The sequence below is a fragment of the Belonocnema kinseyi genome, chromosome 3 (assembly GCF_010883055.1).
Source record: "Belonocnema kinseyi isolate 2016_QV_RU_SX_M_011 chromosome 3, B_treatae_v1, whole genome shotgun sequence".
Taxonomy (NCBI): Eukaryota; Metazoa; Arthropoda; class Insecta; order Hymenoptera; family Cynipidae; genus Belonocnema; species Belonocnema kinseyi.
This window is the reverse complement of record NC_046659.1, coordinates 117,994,481-118,011,251: the sequence shown is the minus strand read 5'-3', so window position 1 is coordinate 118,011,251 and position 16,771 is coordinate 117,994,481. Positions and strand designations below refer to the sequence as shown.

Genomic DNA, 16,771 nt, shown 5'->3' with positions numbered 1-16,771 from the left:
CTGCATTTCGAAAAAACAATTTTAAAAATCGACGGCAATACATGCAAACTATAGGGACATAGGGAGGAAGTTATTTCCCCGGAGACCGCTCGGAGCGCGTGACGTGACAAGTGAGATGCTCTGTAACTTATATTTCTGTTACCATTCAGGAATTTTAGGGAAATATTTGTAATTTTCAGAAACCGCTTCTGAAGTTCAATAAAAAATTATTAAATTTACTATAAAAGTAACTGAATTTCGTTTTCATCAAACTAATGTAATAATAGTTGGAAAATTCTTATCCATATTTTCGGTTTAAAAACTATCGATTTCCTTTAAAGCTGCTTCAAAGAACAAATTGAACAACAAAAGAATTATTTATAATCGTATTAATATTGATAATTAATAATAAGTAGCTCTAAGGGATATTTAAGTCTTAACATCAGTAAAAGACGAACTCGAAACTACACCATGTTTGTAAGTTTGTACAATAACATCATCGCAAGAGATTTCAAACATCGTATTCAATTCACGTATAACATCCTCATCTCAGCAGTCATTTGAGTTAGTCTGCGGCTACCATGCAAAACCGGGTTTACCCGAGTAAAAGTTTGAAAAAAATTGACATATTTTTATTTGAAAATCGTCAACCTTGAAGAGTTTTCAGCTGTAGATCTTCAAAATCAATCTATTATAAATGTATTGAAAATTACGTTCCTATAAAATATAAGTGTTAATGATAGAATAGTTATTTGCAAATCGGCAAGTTTAATATTCTCGAATTCCTAATTCTATCCCTTTAAAATTAAAACATTTGAAACGTTTTCTTTAAAATGTAAGATTTTTCATTTAAAATATTAACGATTTAAAATTATAAAACTTTTATGTTTTTAAATTTTAAATTCTGCATTTTTGATGATTAAAATGTAAAATTTTATCAATTTGGACGATTTAAAATTCGAAACTGTTAAGTTTTGATCTTCTTTTCTCCACTTTCCTTTTATAGATAGGATCTTCTAATTCTTAGTCAGTTTTTGAACTATTTCTGGTTTTCAAAAAATCTGGTAAAGTTTAGGGTTATTTTTTTAAGTGCCTATCACATGATTCACTTGTTATTAGTGTCAATCGTTGAAAACTTTTTAAATTAAAAATTGAAATTCGAGAAAAACAAAAAAAATCGAAACCTGTTGAAAAATGTATAATTTTGCAAAAAATTAAGTAAAAAAATGTGCATTAAAATAAAATAAAAATGATTATTAAACGTTTTATTGAAAATTGTATTATTTCTCCATAAACTTAATTTGTTTATATTATATGCAGATATCATTCAGGCAAAAAATGTTGTTAAATGAAATATTATTGTATCTTGTGTCCTTTTTCCAAAAAGTCTATTTATATATTTTTATAACCAAAGTTTATAACAAACTTGTACATATTTTTTGGTCAAAAAACTTTTGTCCTCATTTTTGTCGCCTCTTGTGTCCTCTTTCCAGAAATTTAATTTTTTTATTTTTAATCTTATTTTTTACGACTGAAAGAAAATCTACTCGAACTATCTGAAAATGGTTAATAACGTATTTATAGAACTTTTTGGACGAACAACTTTTGTCTGTTAATTTTAGTTTGTACCTTGTGTCGTCATTCATAAAAAAATTAACTTTTTATTTTTAATTTTATTTTTTAAGATTAAAGCAAAAACTACGTGTCCTATCAGAATTGATTAATGTAAAATTTAAATGAGTTTTCGGAATGTTTTAGAAGAGTAACTTTTGGCTATTTATTTTTTTCATAGCATGTGTCGATTGTCGAAAAATTAATTTTCTCATTTTTATTGTTTTTTACGAATAAAACAAAAACTGCGCATCCTTTACAAAAATAATTATTGAAACTTCGTAGCTCTTATTTGGATAAACAAGTTGTGTCTAATTATTTTTTTTCGTAGCTTCTCTCGTTAGTCCAAAAATGTATTTTTTCTCAAATTTTAATGTTGTTTCTTACGACCAAAAACAAAAACTATTTTAGCTTATTGGCTTTTTTTCGTATCGTATAAAGTTGTTATGATAATTTTATAGGGATTTGAAAAATCAACATTATTCTTCTCTTGACTTTTTTTTATTGCAGTGAAACTCTTCTATAGTGCCGATTTTGGGGCTGACGATGAGTGGGAACTAACTCATTATAGCCCGCTCTCTTTTTGCTTGTTCGTATAATTTTAAATTAAAATTTAACATTTATTCTACTTGACAGTTTAAAGTTACAGTTAAGCAATAAAATTATCTAAGTTAGCTAGGTTCATTCATAACATTTGTTCAACTCAGATATAATTTTAAAATTGTGATATTTTAATCGTTTCGAATTGAAATGTAGGCAAATTAAAAAGTTCTTAATTTTAAATAAGTCAATTTTGAAGGCTCTTAAATAAAATAATAAAATCTCAATTTCTTTGAAATTGTATCAAACCAATTTTAAAAATCTGAGTCTTAAATTTTTGCAGTGTTAAATAAATTTCGGATTTCTTCATCTTTTAACGTTCCTCTGTATACATTTTTTGATCCGAAATATTTCCCATTAAAAATAATGTTTTGTTTTCAAGTTTTTAAAAATAATAATTTCATTTTAATGACTTATCACAGCCGCAGATTTCGCGCACCCCGCGTAGCTCCTGTTCGCCGACCGGCGGCGCGGCGTCAATTCTCAGAAGGGCTATAGAAGGGAGGGTCATTGAAGGTTTTCATTGTACTACCTAAATTTTTTTAGAGAGGGGTAGCGAACTTTCATATTTTCGCAAAGACGAGACATTCCAGCATGAACAACCATTTGTGCCTTGTTAACCCCTGTTTATAAACGGAGGGTTAAGAATTTTTATTTGTACATCTTTCAAAATTAAAGAGCTTTTAACGGTAAATCTTTCAAATTTAAGAGTATCAAATTCCAAATCTTTCAAATTCAAAGAATTTTCATTGTAAATCTTTAAATCTTTAAATTGAAATAAAGTCTAATTTTAACAATTTAAAATTGAACTATTTAAAACAAATTCGGCAATACACATTAAATATCGAAGAGTCTTCAATCATCAAAAGGGCAGAATATTGAATACAAATCTTTAAAAATTGACAAAATTCAAACTGCGAATCGTTCAGATTGAAGATTTTGAATAGTAACCTTGAAAATTGTAGATCTTGCAATCGTAATTTTTCACTTTTCACTTTTTTCACTTTTTGATCTTAAAAATCATCACAACTCAAGAATAATTATTTGTGCATTTTTCAAAATTAAAGAGTATCCAATTGTAAATCTTCGAAATTAAGGAATTTTAAATCGCAAATCATTAAAATTGATGACTTATTCATTATGAATCTTCAAATTTAAACTAGTTAAAAAATATATTCCAGATACCTTTAAAATATAATTCTTGAAAATTAATTTGTTTATAATTTCACATTTTTAACATTCAAGAGTCTTTCAAAATTAAACTATATTTAATTTTGAAAATTTACAATTATAAATTCAAACATTAATAATAATATTTGTAACAATATGTAATATTTCTTAATTATTGTAATTTCAAAATTGAATAATATTTTGCAGTAATTCCACTCTTTCATATTCTATTTGGCGTCAGTGGCGTTCTTTTAAAGCACCGTTAACTGAATTTTCAATAATTAATTACAATTTTTTTAACATTTTTTTGCAAAAATAAAATGATACAAGGATTCGAACAGTTTTTGTCGATTTTCACGGCAAAGTAAGAGCTTAGGGAGGGTGGTGGGGGATTGAGACATTTTGTTACGATTAGGGAGAGGGTTTTACTCATGTACGTAATTTTAGCAAATTTGCAAACACTTTCTCTTAAAGATTATCTTTTTAGTTCGATTTATTACTTAGCTGGAAATTTAACATTTTTCTGAAACAGACATCCTTATTGGTTGCAAATTCAACTGTTTTGTTAGAAATTAGTCTTTTTGTTTAAAAATTCTACTCTTTTCGTAGAACATTAACCTTTTGCTCAAAATTGATATTTTGCTGCTGATAAGTCAACTGTAATCTTTTTGGATGAAAAATATTTGTTGGGAAAGTGGAATTTTTTTTTAATCAAAAGTTTATCTATTTCTAGAATATTTTCCTTTTGTTTAAAATTCATAATTTTGTGTTGAAAAGTCAATTCAAAATTGTTTTGATGAAAATTCAACACTTTTTTTGAAAATGTGCCTCTCTTTGAAAGTTTGAGCTTTATCCGAATTTTTTTTATATACAGTAAGAGAGGAGTGGATTTTTGTTACGATTTTTTAGAGGAGGGAGGGGAGTGTTAGAGAGGACCTATACATTTTTATAATCTTTATTTTTTTAAAATACAATAATATAAATTGCAATATTTGACATCTTGAAAAATAAATAATTCCGGAATATTTTATGTGCTCGTATTTTCATATGCGCATATAACTTACTGCTGCAATTACTGTGACTTTCCAACTTCATGCATTTCTGAGTTCCTATACATATATATGTATATATATATATATACCCTGCAATATTGGTGTATTAGGGAAAATAGGTCCTTGCGCTTCTGATAACGGAAATGCTCATATAGGATATAGTTCAGCACCCAACGCGCAATCCAAACTGAAGCGGGAGCTTTTCAGAGGGAAAGCTCCCAAGTCCTATTCAGTTTGCGATGAGCCGCAACCGGTGAAAGCTCGTCCTCGTCGCTTCTTTATAAAAATTGATAGTACTATCAATACGGAAAAAAACAAAAAGACAAAGTAATCCATAAAACTTTATCCATATGGTTAGAACTTTTTCGATTTTTTTATTATTATTTTTTTTTCAATGCTCCCTGTTACTAAAAATGGTTCCGCTGTGCATCAAAAGACTTTTTCTAGTGAGGAAATTTATTTTTGCGGTTTGATTACGACATGAGGATGGATTCGAATAATAGCGATGAAACTAACGGATTTTATAGAACGTTCTTCCGCAGCTGCGGAAATGTAAATCGAGTTCTTTCATAGTGGAAAAAGATGCAGGATATTACGTATAAGAAGAGCCAGGTAAATTAGATGATTTATACAAAATTGAGGATTAGTAACAAAATATTTCAATGTTTTTTAACAGCATTCACAAAATTGAAATTTGGAATCAATTTTTATGAAGAAAATGATTTTTATTTACCGAAAAAATTATTTATGGTGGTGGAAAACCCGTAGTTAATATTAGTAAAGTTTTTTCATCAAAGTTTAATTTTTACCTCGAAATTTCCTGCAGAATACAAAAAAAAAATTTCTTCAAATTCTCTTTCCGCAAAACTTTCTTACTAAAAAATGTAATCCTTTGCAACTCATTAAAGTTTCCTAACCGTTACGGCAAACCTCAGAGTATTTTATATAAAATCCGTCCATTTAAAAAAAATACTTAAGGGATTAGAAACATTAATGCGATTCTCTGCAAGAGTTTTTTATGAACGATAAAGTTTATACTTTACATCCGATGGTAAACATAAAAAAAATCTAATTTTTCATCACGATGAGCAGAGCACTGGTGATTTTTTTAAGCTTTATGATTTTATTCTATTTTTCTAATAATAATAAATTTCACACATAAAAGTGCTACAGGAAAACTTGCTATAAATTCCTAAAATAATTTTAAACAAGGAAGTAAAAGTGCTTTCAGATAAATTTTTTCTGAAAAGAGAATTTTTAATTAAAAAATTAAATATGTAAGCTACGTCGAGGCAAGAGCCTTTGACACTTTGATGTACATAAAAGTCGAAAGTTTGATCAGAATCGTTAGTAATTTTCTTTTGAACTTTGCAACAAATCCGAGCACAAAGGGACAAAGTTAAAACAAATTAAAAAAGTGATTTAGAACGAGACAAGAGAGTAATTTTATTAATGAAGATTTACTTCTTGGTTGTTCCTTCTTCAGTAAAAGATATTTTCCCTTAGAGAAGGAACTGCAAAGAAGTAAATTTCTATTCATAAAGTGACTCTCAAGTTATAATTATGAAATAAATTTATTATAATAATTTACTCCCTTTTTTATAATTATTTATTACATATAATTTTTTATCAATTATTTTTAATGCATGTGTTTGAAGAGCCTAATTTCATAATTATTTTATCTTTAAACAAAGTTTGAAATTGTTCGATTTTTACTACTTCATGTTTCAATTAAATAATGTTCAAAGCTTACAATTAAAAAGCATCTAATCTTCAAAGTTTTTAAAATAATTAAATTTGAAAGATTTAAAATATTTCAAATTCTTTAATTTTGAACGATGAAATTATATGTCATTTTTTTAACACTAATCAAATTGTTTAGTAAAAACATCTACATAGTCACTTTGAATGTCACTTGATTTTTCCTGTTTTCAAATTTAATTTCACAGTGTTTCAGTTTCAAATTCAAATATGAAACTAAAAAATTGTCTGGTTTTTTAATTTTCATAATTATGGAATATTAAATGAAAGACTTTTGAATTAAATTCCTCCAGAATAAATGAAAAACAATTAAAACCAAATACTAAGACAATAATTTTTCAAATTCAAGCAGTAAAAATCCAAAGAATTTAAAACTAGGCATTTAAAATTAAATTTGTTAATTTGAAAATCTTTCAAAATATTGAAAAATTAAAAAAAATGTAAAGGTTCCAAAATTGGAGTCTTAACGATATTCTTCTAATAATAATTATTTTTTTCACTTTTTAACGTAATATCTTAAAGTTGTCCGATTTTTAGTTTAAGACTTTTAATAATTTGCTTAACATTGCAAAATATTTTATGGGAAGATTTAAAGAATGAATAATAATTCTGAATGCAGTCTTAATGATAAAAAGATTTCAAATTAAAAAGTTAAAAATTGTTTTGCAAAAAATCAAAATACGTACAAATTTCGTTCTGAATCTTCAAAGGAAACTAAACAATTACACATTGTTTATTTTTAAACAATTCATTTCCACTTGAAATAATTAAAATTTCAAAGAAACTAAATATAAAAAAGTATTATCAAAAAAATTTTTGGTGTTTCAACATGTTTTCAATTCTAGATAAAGTTCAGATACGTCCAATTTTCCGTAGTATAATTTTTTTATTTTTCCTACCTAAAGTTACTTATCTCTAACAGTTTTCTTTTTAAATAATTTAAATTCATACGTTTATAATTGAATACTTCTTATGGCAAAGATATACATGACAATGACTGTATCTTTTATTTAAAGAAAGATTTATATAAATAATTTTAAGGAACAACTCTAATTTATTATGTAGAAAAAATATTTTAAATTCTGTAATTTTATAATTTAGGCTTCTAAACACTTAATTTAGATATAAATTTCAAACTGTCCCATTTTAATCGCTTCAAATTGAAAATTATTTAAATTCAAAAGTTTCAAATTTTTAACTATATTCAATCTTGAACATTCTTAATTAAAAATAATACCGATTTAAAATATTCAAATTTTGATTGATATAGTTAAAATGTATTCTCTTTCAAGGTGTGAATTTATTTTTCAATGTTGCAAAAAATTTCCTAATTAATTTTAGTGTTAAATTATAATTTATTACCAATATAAAGAATTTATTTCTATAAATTTCAAATTTACAATTTGAATCGCTTTGAATTGAAAATTTGAAAATGATTTTAGTTAAATTTTTTTATATAAAATCGTTCAGTTTTGAACACTTTTAAATAAAAATTCTACAATCTCAATTCCTTTGAATTTCCAATTGTCCAATTTAAAAATTTGTCACCTACAATTTTTTTAGTTTCCAATTCAATTAAGATTAGTTTTACATCCAATGTTCCTTGGTAGAAACTTTTAATGTTTTTTATTTAGAATTATTTTGCATGTCGATTTTTCGATAATTCAATTTTAAAAGTTATTTTTGTAACTTACAAAATTTTGTCTAATGAGTTTTAATGATAAATTATAGTGTTTTTTTACAACAAAAACTCTATCATTTCAGCAGATTTCAGTTTAAAACATTGAATTTATTTTTCAATTTTGAGTTGTCAAATTTTAATCGCATGGAACAGAAAATCATTTAAATGCCGATTTTTGTAACTTTATATCATTCAATTTTGAAAGCTTTCAATTGCAACAGTACCATTTTTTTACTTTAAAATGAAGTTTGGATATGTTTAATTTTCAAATTTCCGTAGCAGATTTTTTTTATTTTGATGTTCTTTATTTATAATTACTTTTTATTTTAAACATTTTTTGGAGAATAATTCAATTTTAATAGTGTATAATTTGAAATGTTGACATTTTGAACGATGGAAATGACGATAAATTAATTTATTGATCTTAGAAATTGAAAAATATTTAGGTTTAAAAGTTTTAAATTTTGAATAATTCAACTCTGAACGCTCATTAATAAAAATAATATGATTTTAATTTCTTTGAGTTTCCAAGAATTCAATTTTAAAAATTGTAGTCTCGGATTCTTAACTCTAGTTTTAAAAAAAATTTTTAATTGAAGGGCTAAAATTTGTGAAATTCCAAAAATTGGAATGATAGCGTTATCGTTTTATATTTGTTTCGAATTTTCAATGCAATATATTTTATTTAGAAGCTCAAAAAATGATTCAATTACAATTGAAACATATTTGATAAGAAGATTTAAAAATTAAATATTAATTCTAAATGAAGTATTGACATTTCAACGATTTAAAATAAAAAAAGTTAAAAATTGTGTTGCTTAAAATCAAAATACGTCAAAATTAAAATGTTTGAATCTTCAATAGTAAAATAATGATTTTAAAAATTATTAAATTTTTTAACGATTTAATTCTAGTTCAAATAATTGAAATTTAAAAGTTTCTGAGTGAAAAAAGTATTAATATCCGAATTCTTTAAGAATAAAAATTTTGTAGTTTTAAATGAAGTTCAGATTCCTTCTACTTCAAAATCCCGTAGTAGAATTTTCTGTACGACCTATAATTACTTCTCTTTAAAATTTTTTATTGAAATAATTTTAATTTATAATATTATAACAGAAAATGTTTTTATTTTAAATAACGGAAATAACGGTGAATTAATTTTTTTATCACAGGAAAATTTTATGATCAATTTTAAATCTCGAAAAGAATTTCTAATCAATTTTTATGTTAGTATATAATTTGTTAAGTAATTTGAATTTTCCTTTCTATAATTTCAGGGAATTATAAATATCAGACTTCAAAATCCAATTTGAAGAATTTTAGTCTAAAAGTTTTAGAAATTGAAATAAAATTCGGATTTCTTTAATTTTCAACATCCAAACTCGATTTTTTTATTTTTAATGTTTCGAATTTAAAAATACTTTTTTTTATACTTATTTTTTAGGAATTTAATTTTAGGGAGTTATAATTAAAGTTTTTTCCATTTCAATCGTCGAAAATGACGATAAATTTATTTCTTAATCTTTGAGAATTTTATTTAATCGATCTTCATAAAAAATGATAATTTTGTATGAATAAATATTTCGAAAAATTCTATAATTTTAGAAGATTTTACTTTTAAACACTCAACTTAAACATAATTTTCAAATTGGCGTATTTTAATTGCTTCGAATTGAAATGTATGCAAATTAAAAAGTTCTTAATTTCAAATAAGTCAATTTTGAAGGCTCTTAAATAAAATAATAAAATCTCAATTTCTTTAAAATCGAAATAAAACAATTTTAAAAATCTGAGTATGAAATCTTTGCAGTGTTAAATAAATTTCAGATTTGCTCAACTTTTAGCGTCCCTCTGTATACATTTTTTAATCCGAAATATTTCCCATTAAAAATTAAGTTTTATTTTTAAGTTTTTAAAAATAATAATTCCATTTTAATGGCTTATAATTTTTGCTCATTTTTCAAGACAAAAATGACAATGAATTTATTTTTAGATCTCAAGGAAAATTGGTATAATTAATTTTAATTTTAAATAATAATTTTTCCATATTATAAGAATGTCATATTCTATAATTTCAGGACATTCTACCTTAAAAAAATGGGCTTAGATTTTAATTTTGAATTGTCAAATTTTAGTCGCTTTCAATTGAAAAGTATTAAAATGAAAATTTGTAAATTTTAAAACACCTTTAATTAGGAATATCATAATTTTTAATATTATTTTTGAACGGTTTGAAATTTCCCAAGTTTTTAAATTTCAACATGAAAATTTAAAATTGTACAGTATTCGAAGATTTAAAAGTCTTTTATTCTTTCCAAGTTGTATTTATTCGCATTCCATGCCAAAAATTGTCCTTTTTAAATATTTTGATTTGAAATATTTTCGATTTGTATTCGTTCAATTTCTATTTTTTTAATTACAAATTTTTTCAAATCGAAGTCATTAATTATTATTGCATCATTTTTTTTTAGACTTAATATTTTTAAATATATTTAATAATGTATTTTTAAATTCTCTATATTTTTAATTTTAGGAAATTATAAACCAAAAACGTTTTTTCATTTCGTACAAGAAACTGTCAGGAATATTAGGATAACAACATTTTCTTGTCTCCAGGTAACCATTCCTGAAAGAGAAGACCTTGAGAATACCCTTTAAATAAATTTATGAAGACCGGATGAAATGTATCCTTGTTCTTTTAAATAACAAACCGTACATTGAAGAAGATTTATTCAGGTCAGGTATAGAAAGAGCTTGTAATACGATTTCAAGAAAATTAAATTTCTTCAATAAATATTGTACAATATTTTTCTATTATTGCCAATATTGGTAAGTTATTTTCATTTAAAGGGAGCTTCACACAATTAAAAAAGGTAACCTTTAATCTAGGTAAAGCTGTTTTTTACAAAAAAGTGCTGATAGAAAAGAAAATAATTGTGAGCAGAGCTAAAGCTTCAGAGCATGTTTCCTTTGTCCGGAAAATCCATTACGAAGGTATTTGTTATAGGTCTCTTGATATTTGATATTTTTTCAATGAACACAGTTTTAAATTCTGATTTACAATATCCTACATACAAAAACACGCAGCCATTAGTACATATCCATTTTTTTTTAGTTTTAGGTGAACCTTTTTATTTAAAATTATGATTTAATTTTCAATTTGCTTCAAACTTTAAATGTATTTTATTAACTTTTATAAATTTATTTAATTTAGATAATATTTTTAATTAGGTAATAAAGCAAAAATTATTTTAAAATTTCAATGGAAATAATTGTTTACTGCTTTTTATGTTTTGAACTGACTAATTAATTATTAACTGATTCTATTAAAACTTACATTTTGTGGAATTAGTTTTAAAGGTTTTTAATATCCTTCCTATTTTGTTAATTTATTAATGAAAGATTAGCTAATTAATTTTTTCCCCAAAATTAAATTACACAAAAATTTAATTTTATGTTTTTTTTAATCAGGCAGCATAAATTGATAATTTGCAGTAAAGTTTTGTAAATAAATATTGGCGTAATAAATCAGTATTTCAGATACAAATTATAAAATTCATTTATTTATTTTCAATAAAAATGTCTTTTCTAATATAAAATGTGACTTTTTAACAAAATACTTCAGTTTTCAACAAAATAATTGACGTTTCAGCATAATAGTGGAATTTTTAACCTAAAAAAATAAATTCCAAACAAAAGTGTCATAGTTTATACTGCAATCAAAAAAGATAAAATTTATAAAAAAAAGAAGAATTCTAAAAGCAAAAACGAAATTTCTACAAATAGAGATTTTTCACTCAAGAAAAAAATTGACAACAAAAAATATGACTTTGAGCAATAAAATAATTTTCCAAGAAACTGATGCAATTTACCCTACAAACATGAAATTAGAAAATGAGAAAATAATTTTTTCTACCAAACAGGTAAAATTTTCTACAAAGTGATTTAACCAAACCTTTCTAAAAAAGTTGAATACTCAAGCAAAGAAGAAGAATTTAAAACAAAATATTTGCATTTTCACGAAAAAATAAAATTTCTGCTAATACAGATAAATTTTTAAATCAAGAAGGTAAATTTAAAGAAAAACGGTAGAATTTTTAACCAAAAAGAATGACTATTTAATAAAATTGTTTAATTTCCACTAAACATTTGCATTTTTAACGAAGAAATATGAAAATTTTTGAACTTAACAAAAAAATAATTATATTAAAACGAATGCATGAATTCTCGTAAAATTTTCAACTAAACAGCAGAATTTTTACCGAAAAATATGTCTTTTCAACATAGTTGTTGAATTTTCAACCAAACCGTTGCATTTTTACAAACAAAGTGTAATTTCTGTTAAAGTAGGTAAATTTTAAAATCAAAAAGACAAATTTTCAAAAATGAGCTGAACTATTAACCGAACTGTTGCATTTTTATTCAAGAATGATAAACATCCTTCTAAAACAGAAGAATTAAAAACATGGTTAAATTTACATCCAAAGAGAATTGTAGTTCACTTTCCAATACCAAAAACTAAGAATTTTTAATCTTAAGTTAATCTATGAAATAGTTAAATTTTTATAAAAATAGCGGAATATTTAACAAAAAAGCATGAATTTTAACAATATTGTTAAAATTTTAATCAAACAGTTGCATTTTTGTCTATGAAAAATGAAAATTCTACTAAAATAGGTGAATTTTAAAATCAAAATTAAAAATGTTCAAAGAAAAAGTTGAATTTTCGTCCCGAAAGATTTAAAATTGACTTTTCAACAAAAAAGTCGGAATTTTCAACATAAAGTAAATTTGCTAGGAAATAGTTCAATTTTCATAAAAACAGTTACATTTTAATTTTAAAAAAGCTGAATTTATAATTAAAAATATGACCTTTAAATCAAAACGACAAATTTAAAAAAAAAATAGTTTGCATCCAAAAAAGATTTCAGTTGACTCACCAGCAACAAAATATGAATTTTAAAAAATAGGTTAAAATTTTAAGAAAATAGTTGAATTTCTAAGCTAAAAAGGCAAATTTTTAACAAAACAGTTAGATTTCCAACCAGAAAGGATTTCTTTTTCAAAAAATTGTTACAATTTCAACCAAACAATAAAATTTAAAACAAAAAAGATAATTTTCAGGGGAAAGTTTTTGCAAATTTGATAAAAGTTTGCACGTGAGTAAAGGGCCCACTCCCACCGGCCTTAACAAATCGTAAACAAATGTTTTACCCCCACCCCCCTCTTGAGCTGTTACTTAATTCAAGTTGGATCCCTTACTGCTTTATGTTGTAAACTGAATAATAAGTGACTGTTTCATTTGTTTTACACTTTACAGTATTTTATTAAATGTAAATTGAATTTTAATTTTTCCAATTAATTAACATGGATTAATTATTAGCTTTTGTATTATGCAATCGAATATTCGCCGTTATTCGTATAATAAAAGTTCATTTATATTGAACATATTTCTGTTACAGTTATATAATTTTTTTAAATGTTCGTCTTGCTGTGAAATGAATATCTGAATTTATTTCACAAAATTATATATATAAATAACATTTCAACTTAAAAAAATAGAAAATTACAATTATTTGAATTTTTCTACGAAAGTAATTGTGTTTAATTGCTTATTGACTGATTAATATTTCCTACAATATTAAGTTACATAACGTTCGAATTTTAAATTTTCTCTATCACATAACACAAATTATCGATAATTTATTTTTAAATTACGTAATTGAATATTGGCTATAAATCGTGTAATGAAGGTTTATGTATATTTAATATACTTCTGTTACAATTATATAACTTTTTTAATATATTTGCTGTTTTTAAATGGGTATCTGAATTCCAGTTTTTAAATTAAATTACATGTTTCAATTTTTTAGAAAATTAGTTAAAAAAGTTATTAATAAATTAAAATTTTAGAGGTGGAAGTTAAAATTGAAAGAAAAGTAAATCAAGTACAAATTATATTTGAATGTATCAATGAAAATTTTAGTTTAATCTTTATTATTTTGCGAACTCATTAATTAATAGCTTGTTAATTTTGTTCACAATATTAATTTATATAAAGGTAATTTAATTCCTGCAAGAATTTAAATGACCAAGAACTTTTAACAAAAAATTATTTTTGCGAAAATTGAGTAAATGATAAAAATTAATAACAGAAAATTTGGGGCGCGCGTTTGCAATAGTCTAGTGTTATAAAATTACCTATACTGATTACTGAAATTCGACAGGGAAGTTTTCTTTCCTGAATTAAAAATCTGTGACTCGTTAAAAAAAAGATCCCTTTTTTCTTTTTTTATTTGTATGAAGTTTTCGTGTTCCGGATGATTAAGACAAGCTCTAAAAATATTGATCCCCAAGAAAAGACAATTGGCAAATAATGTATTCACAGCTGGCTTATTTCCCTATGCAGTTTTGCATACGCTCGTGATTATTAGCAAAAGGTTGTTTTCCAAAGCTGCGCTCTAGAATCTGAAAGATTTGTTTATTTATAAAACAGAATTAGTATCTAACTTTTCTCTTATCATGATAATATTTAGAAGCAAAGTTTGAAAAGAGGGATCCCTTATAAATTATTTCTGATCATTATATTTTTTTGATCTCACGTATTGTTTAAAATAATATATAAAAATGATATTGATACAAAATATTTGTATTTTATAGGATCTACAGTAATAATCATAAAAATGCAAAAACAATGTTTTAAAAATCGATAAAATTTTCATTCAAATGCTATAAACATTTTTTGAAACCTTATGTTTTTTTGTTAAAAATATTTATTCTTGGTAGAAAACGCTATTTTGCCCGAAAAAATGTAAACTTGCAGTCTTATTGTGAAATTCATACTAAAGACTGTTTTTTTTTGTTTTATTTTCGAAAAATAAATTATTTTTATTGAATAGGATTTAGCTTACTGTTCAGTATTTTTTTATTTTATAACTTATACGCTACAGTTTTAGACAATAATATATTTTTTAAACATTGATAATTATTCAACCATTTTCCTACAGTTGCGTTATTGATAGTTATTTTTTCAGATCAATTACACTGATAAAATAACAGGCTAAAAAATTGTTTAATGAATTGAAAATTAGTTAAAAAATACTTTGAATCTTCAGGCTTGAATAAACATAATTAATTTTAAGAAAAATAAACAATACAGTCTTTACCATAAATTGTACATAAAACTGCTATTTTGCGTTTTAAGTCATTTCTCGGGCACAATAATTCAAGGAGATCATTTAAAACTGAATGTCAATTTGAAAATCCTACAGGGAGGGGGGCGCACAGGTCAATATTGACCGATTTGAAAAGAGACAGAATTTGTTTTTTTCCGAAAACAAACAATTTGGTGAGAGATTGATCAACAAAAAACAAAAATCCAATTTTTGGATTACCTTAGCCAACATAACCTAAAATTTAAAAAAAATATTATTTCAATGTGAAATCTAATGATTTTTCTAAATTAAAACTAACAGTTTTCGAAAAAATAGCATAACACTTGTTTACTATAGGAATAATTGTTTAAAACCTAATGTTTTATTGTTCAAGTTCAATAATTTCCAACAAAAAAAATCTGAGCAAAACCTGCAATGATTCAGCAGTTGTACATTTTTTTAAAATTTGTACCATTTGCGAGCATAACCTAAAATTGTACAAAATTAAAGATATCTGAAGTGTAATGAGTTTAAAAAATTTTAAATATCAATTTTCGATTAATAAAACCAACATAACATTTGTTTGCAATAGTAAGACTGCTTTAAAACCGAATATTTTACTGTTTAAAGTCACCGATTTGTAAAGAAAAATGTCAACATAACCTCAAATTATTCGAAAATTGAAAATCTTCTTTGAAATGTAATTATCTTTTATAAAAAAAAAAATCGATTTTCGTTATAAAACTCTAACATAACCTAAAATTGTACAAAATTAGTGAAATATGTAATCCAAGGATTTTTTCACTGCCTTATTTTTTAAATTTACCGATTACCTAGAAAAAATGTATATGAAATATAATTATTTGAAAATTTGAAATCTTTATTGAAATTCATATCGATTTCCTGTAAAAAAACGCAAGCATAACCCAAAATTGTAAAAAATGGCATTTTTCTTTAAATACAATGATTTATTATTGAAAATATCTATTTTCTTATGTAAAACTCCGACGAAACCTAAAATTGCACACAATTATTTAAATCTGAAATTGAATAATTCTTCCAAATTTAAAATACTGATTTTTAAATATATTAGAATTGCCCAAAATTAAACGAAAAATTGGTATTCTTTTGGATATGCTAAGATTTTGTATCCAATATATCGATTTCCGGCATAAAGAACCAAAATTATCTAGAATGGTATGAAATTGGTGAAATTTAAAATCTAACGGTTACTTAAAAGTAATATAATATTTGTTTGAAGTGTGAAATCTTTTAAATATAATGTTTTATTGTTTGAAGTCACTATTTCCATGAGAAAAATATTAACATAACCTAAAATTATTCAAACATTAAGAATCTGCTTTTAAATTTATAACAATTTCCGCTGAAAAAACGAGTAGAACCCAAATATTAAAAGAAAATGGTATTTTCATTGAAAACCAAAGATTTTAATTTAAAAATATCGATTTCTGATACTAATTGCAAACATAACCTAAAATTGTACAAACTTTGTAAAATCTGTAATATGATGATTTTTCTTAATCAAAAATACAAACCTTCGACGAAAAGCACTACATAACATGACAACATTTTTTTTCTCGAAATTTTTAATCTTTTTGGAGTTTAAATTATTTTTGTTTAAAATGAGCTCTTGTTGTGCAACAGTTCAAAATTATTTAACCTTATTCAAAAATTGAAATTAATTGATGAAGTATATAATGATTTGCGTCGACACGATTGTACGAAATTTGTTAATTTTTAAA

The 16,771-nt window shown here is 24.2% G+C and overlaps 1 protein-coding gene across 3 annotated transcripts in view; it reads left to right on the top strand.

Annotated features, from left to right (window-relative positions):
- The first annotated feature begins 4,666 nt into the window (after positions 1-4,666).
- LOC117169307 (RYamide receptor) overlaps positions 4,667-16,771 on the top strand; it is a 265,162-nt gene continuing 253,057 nt past the window's right edge. For all 3 annotated transcript variants that reach the window (XM_033355620.1, XM_033355618.1, XM_033355619.1), the window contains exon 1: positions 4,667-5,024. The gene's annotated coding sequence lies outside the window, so the exon portion shown is untranslated. The remainder of the gene's footprint in view (positions 5,025-16,771) is intronic.